This window comes from Cyprinodon tularosa, unplaced genomic scaffold (assembly GCF_016077235.1).
Source record: "Cyprinodon tularosa strain WSP-4 unplaced genomic scaffold, ASM1607723v1 ctg9, whole genome shotgun sequence".
Classification (NCBI taxonomy): Eukaryota; Metazoa; Chordata; class Actinopteri; order Cyprinodontiformes; family Cyprinodontidae; genus Cyprinodon; species Cyprinodon tularosa.
This window is the reverse complement of record NW_024039673.1, coordinates 400,886-406,885: the sequence shown is the minus strand read 5'-3', so window position 1 is coordinate 406,885 and position 6,000 is coordinate 400,886.

Below are 6,000 nucleotides of genomic sequence, written 5' to 3'. Positions count from 1 at the left end.
GTTATTTCCAGATTGTTTTTGGCATTATGTCTTTCACAGTTGACAACACCTAAAATAAAAATGTCAGAACCCCATGATTTGTAAGTTGGAATACCTGCAAGACTTCAAATACTTATTTTCCTCAATGTATATCCATGCTACTTTATTTATATAACAGTTAATGTATAAACAATGTACATTAGATTTCTATAGCGTTATAAGACCAGCTCTTTTTTGAGGAGTTGTTCAAATTGACGGCATTTAGCTTAGATGAATCTGAGTTTAGGGGTAAACTAGTGGGAGAAGTGAGTTTTTGAATGGAGCCAGAGAGTTCAGAATACCATTCAAACTGTTGTTATATAGAGACCCAATTGGATCCCGAGTGAATGATGGATCTATAATCAGAGCTTACTTTAAGCTATTTTTATTATTACATTCTAAAGATGTATTGTTGTCTTGCTTTAAATATGATCAAAGCTGTTTGTAAATTGACAGTCTGTAAACTGAAGCAATTGTCACTGAAATGCTATGAGAGGGTGTGGTTCTTATATCTACTGTAAAAATCAACTAATTATTTCTTTTTACATTTACAAGTACTTAGAAGTGTTCAATTTAGCATTTTGACTGCTCACAATATCCAGATTTTCCTACCAAAGAAACAAAAGCTTTTGTTAATGTTTTTGTTTATTTGTTTGATCAAAACAAATATGTGAGCATCTCATATGACAACCTTTTAAAAGTGACTTACCCCCCCATGTTCGATTGGTGCTCTAAAACACAGATTAAAATTTTAAAGCCAGAAGACACAGCTGAAAGAGTTTTATTGAAAAGGGAATTATTAGGCACCGATGTAATTTCCCCATCAATGTGTAGGATACTCAAAGCATAATTGAATATCTCCAGAACAACTATAGATATAAATCTATAACTTTACCCATTGTGAGGTTGGATTAAGTTAACGCCTTATAGGTCAAATAGAAAGGAGTGCATCTAGAGCAGTTTTATCGTGTGTGATGGTAAATTATCCTTTCCTTTCTCTATGTGGCTGTAGTTAAAATCGAGAGAATTTTACAGTATGCTGGGCGCCTCTTTCGATCCTCCAAGCATCAGTTGGATTCAGTTGGACTCAACCTGTCAATCACCTGCAAATCGTCTGTGATGTGGTGGTGAGCATATACACTTCCAATCAGCTCAAGGCCCACCAGAGCTGCGCCCGAGCTCTCCTATAACTTTATATGACAGAGGAGCTACTGCGCATGTACAACTTTTAAGTAAAAGGGGAAAGATTTTTGCGCCCTAGGGCGGAAATATGTCACCAATCCGACGAAAAATAAAATGACGCTTTACTTTTCATTAAAGATAAAATAATTATCTTGCAAATCTAAAAAATAAATATCAATATATTTTGAAATATTTTAAATTATAATTTAAAATCAAATAATATATATATATATTTTTTTTATGTTTCAGGGTTGGTCCTAGCAAACTCTATTGACCAGCTGCCACTGGTTGTCTGCTATCTTAGTAAATTATTATATGCTATAAACAACAAAATGCTGGACATTTTTTCACTTGTGATGTATTTAATTTTGTACATACTATCAAATTGGAAACTATAGATATGTGTTTGTCAGAGTCTATGTCTGTTTGTTCCTGTTTTTCTTGGTTTTCCATTTGTTGTCCTCTGCTGCCCTCTTGTGTCCTCTCTTGCTCTGTTTTTCTGTTCTGCCTTCACCTGTTTTCAATTCCCTCGTTAGCTCTCTCTTTGTCTCTGTCCCCTTTAAAAGCCCTCCCTCTTCAGTTCCTGTTTGCTGGATCCTCGTCTAACTTCTGTCTGTGTACCTCGTCTCTCCCTGGCTCCTAGTTTTGGTTTACCCCTGATGTCTCCTTGGTTCAGGTGCGTTTGTTGTTTTCTGTTGGACTTTGATTCCTGCCCCTGGACCTGTGAACTTAAATAAATCGACTTTAAGGCCCCGTCCACATGAAGTCAAACCCTGGCCTAAACGCACAAATTTTTCACCAAACCAGCCTCTCATCCATACGAAGCCGGCGTTTTGTGGGTCTGTAAACAGTCTTTTTTTTATTAAGCCTTCAGAGTGGGAAGATTTTGAAACGCCGTTTTCGCAGTTCCATCTTTAAGCTCTAACCGCATTCTTTTTCTTACACGCATGCGTCAGAGCGTCGCCTCTAAACACGCATGCGCGACACAGTATCACAACAACAATGGCACCGTACTGTGTTGAATGATTGCTGTTCATGCTACTCACCCTGCTGTCGGGCTTACTACAGAATCTTCTTCTTCTGGAATATCTCCAGGAAGAACAGAGCAATATCGACGACATAGTTCAGCACCTCAATTTGACTGAACCACGAAAATGGACCCGCAGGGGTTTTCCGGTTTGGTTGTTGTATAAATATTACTGCGCATGCCCAACATTTCGTTGCCTGTTTTAGCCTATTTTTGCTTTGGCACCACAGCGCCACTTACAGGCCTGGCATACATTTTGCAGCGTTTTCATGCATTCGTGTGGTCGATCACATTTATTTTACGTCGCCGTCTTTTACAACAAACGTTCTGGAAAATATTTGTGTGGACGGGGCCTAATTCACCTCTGCCAACTGGTCTCTGCATTTGGGTCCTCCAAACAAACACCGTCTCATGACAGTGTTTTCTGTTTGAACTTTAAGCTATAGTTATTGATATAGGGAAGATGTATGTTGTCGGAAAATTTTGATTTGTCTTCTATTATATATTAATTTATCCTATTTACTCACTATAAAATATGTACAACAAAATCGTATTGTGAACTCAGCTAACTAATAATAAGTGACATCATTTTGTCCTTTAAATTGCCCAATGGATGAGAGTTCAGAAACCTATTTAAGTGCTTGTAAAGAAAAGAATCAAATCTGCCAAAAAAAAAAATAAATAAATAAAATAAAACTTAAATTCAAAATAACCACTGGAGTTGGGAAGAAGAGAGTGTCGAGGAATTTTTAAAAGGCATGGTTGGTGGTGACAGACAGGCTTGGCACTGTATTTCAATGTCAGAACTGCTGATGTATTGAGATTTCCATGCACAACCATCTCTTGGGTTTTAGTTGACAGTGGTCTGAAAAAGTGACCATATTCAGAGAGTGAAGGTTGTCGGGACAAAAATGCTTTCTTGATGTCAGTGGTCAAAGGAGAATGGGTAGCTGGTTAAGATGACTAGCAACTGAAACTCAAATAACATATGTTATGAGAAAATAAAGACTAAGTGCAACTGTTGCCTGACAACAGGCAACTGAATCTACAATTAGTAAGGACTTAAAAAAATGTACAATACCAGCATTTAAAAGTGCTGATTCTAATAAGCTTTAATTTTGGCTGAAATACATAGTACGATCAGAACTGGAAATAAGCAAAATAGAAGCGTACAGAGACGTGGCATTAATTCAGTAGCACCACAGAGGTTATCCCCTTCCCTTTGTGCTCACATTGTGGCCCTTAGACAACCAATACCTTCCCCCTGTCCTTTCATGTATATATCAGACACTGATGGAAAACTTTATATTTCTCAAGTTGGTCAGCAAGCTGAGTAAAGAGACTCGGTGGTGAACTTCAGTGCACTCCAGTAATGATTTAAGATCTTTAGAAAGAATAAAGATTAGCACAACGCAATCATCACTAATAACCTTGCCTTACTTTTATCAGTTTGCTGTAGAAAATATTTTTTTTTTCTTCTTGGCAGCCATCTGTTGAGGCAGCAGCTTCATAGCCATCTACTGAACAAACTGATAAAGAGGGCTGGCTGTGTGTTTTTGGGAAAACTTTGCAGCCCCTAGAGCTGATAGTGGAATGGCAAATGCTGTGGAAGCTGCTATGCATAATGAAAAACAGTGCATGTTTTGTACACAATATACTGGTTAAACAACTAGATTTCAATTGCAGGCTTCTTCCACGTCTGTGCAGCAAGGGCAATGTTGGAGCTCTTCTGATAGATAGATTTACTTAATATGTACTACTTTGTCATCACATGATGATGGTCTCCCTCTAAGCAGCCTCTGTACATGAAAAAAATATCCAATCATGCTTAAAAAAGATTATTATATAGAAAAATAGGACATACGTTAAATAATTAACATAGAGAAGCTCTGCTCAATTAAAGGAGGCAGCGACAGTGTTCTCAGTTATTACTTTTCAAATGTATATTATCAGAAAAAGCATACAATAAAGTAACTGTGTTTACTATAAAATTGTTTGTTTGTTTGTGATTATCTTTTCTTTTTGAGAATGTATGGACTTTCAGTCGTCAGCATTATGGGTAACAGTATATTATTTTGAGTTGGTCATTATTTGGAAAAGATAGAAATTCCATTTGTGGTATATTATAATATATAAAGTATAACTCACATAGCACGGGAAAAAATATTTCCCAAATACTGTCCTACCTATAACATCTGAAAAGGCACTTTCATTTGTAGTTAGTATCAACCTACTGTTGAAACAATAACTAAAAATAAGATTTTAGTCTCTGTTTAGAGTTTCCATTGATTATTTTGTATTATATGGGTTCAAAAAGAGCCTCACTGACATTACTAGAACAATAACCTGATTTGAATAACTGATACACCCAGAAAATATGGCTAAACTTTAATGCTGCGTTTTGATGTGCTCTAAGCATGGGTATGCTATGAATATCTAAGCCAGTGTGCAGTTTTTATTAATTCATCACCAGCTGCGACACCCAGCTGATAACAAATCTTTCTACCGCATTTGGAGAGACCACAGATAGAGCACACATACAGAGTTTGCAAAACACTGTAAATTGCTATAAAAGCCTAGATGGAGCATGACAACATTTGAAACATTATTTTTGGCTGGATGTGGATTTATTTTTTGAATTTTTTAATACATGGGGAAAGAGGTGAGCAAATAAAATGATCACATTTGCGTCAAGTGTTTTAAGATTAGCAGCCAGCCCAACCCAAACCTTTCCCTTCCTAGTTTAACTTTCATAAATCCTTTTTGTGCTTTCTTCATAATTTAATTAAGTCACATGCATGTTGAACCTGTATGTGAATGTAGCTCCAAGCTAGCAATCCTCACCTTAAAGGATGCTAAACTGGAGATATGTGCTTGTATGGTCTACATATGAGCATATCTATAAGTCTTAAGTGTATCTGTGGATTTGTGTGATTGACCTAATTATGTGGATGAAAAAAACAAGCAAATATGGAGGGCATTTGTTGCATGAGAAGGGGATGCACAGCTCCCATCATCTCACACATACAAACAGCAGAGTATAGCATGCACATAAACATTATGCAAACTACTTTGCCTGTGGCGCCTCAGATCCCCCCAGGGCTTTTCCTGTCCATCTGTGGTGACAGAATGACCACTCTGCCCCCTACAACTTGAGCAGGGCCACACAATGTCACACATGCAAGACCGCCGCACCAGAAACTTGACACAGACCCACCAATTCCCCGCAGTTAAACAGCATGAATCTTGCTTGTCTAATTGACAGTATTCCAACTAGCCAAACAAACACATCTTGCTGTGGGCTCAGGCACCCACTTATCTCAAGATGCTGGTGCCTTTGTAAATTGCTGATGTGGAAACATTCACTACAACCTTATTCAAGGGAAGCGCTAACAACTTGTCTAGATTTGAAAAAAAACAACAGTTTTTTCTCCAACTGACCTATCTGAAATAAATTTAGTTTAAACATAACAGCCTAACTAAAAAAAAAAATGCAGCAACAATTTATGCTACAATAGGCTAGGGCAGGTGTGACAGAAAGAGGAGATGTGTTAAGACCAAATTAGTCCGTTGGAAAAGAGTATGAAGACCACAGCTAGAGGGCACAAAGGCATGAGCAATCTGGGATTCACATGGAAAATAATATAATATACTGAACTTTTTGTTAATGTGCTTAGTTGATCTTAAATAAACACATTCTCAGAAAATAAATAGTTTTTATATATTAAGAAAATTTAAAGATAACAAATAGCTTCTCCATTATTAAACTGGTA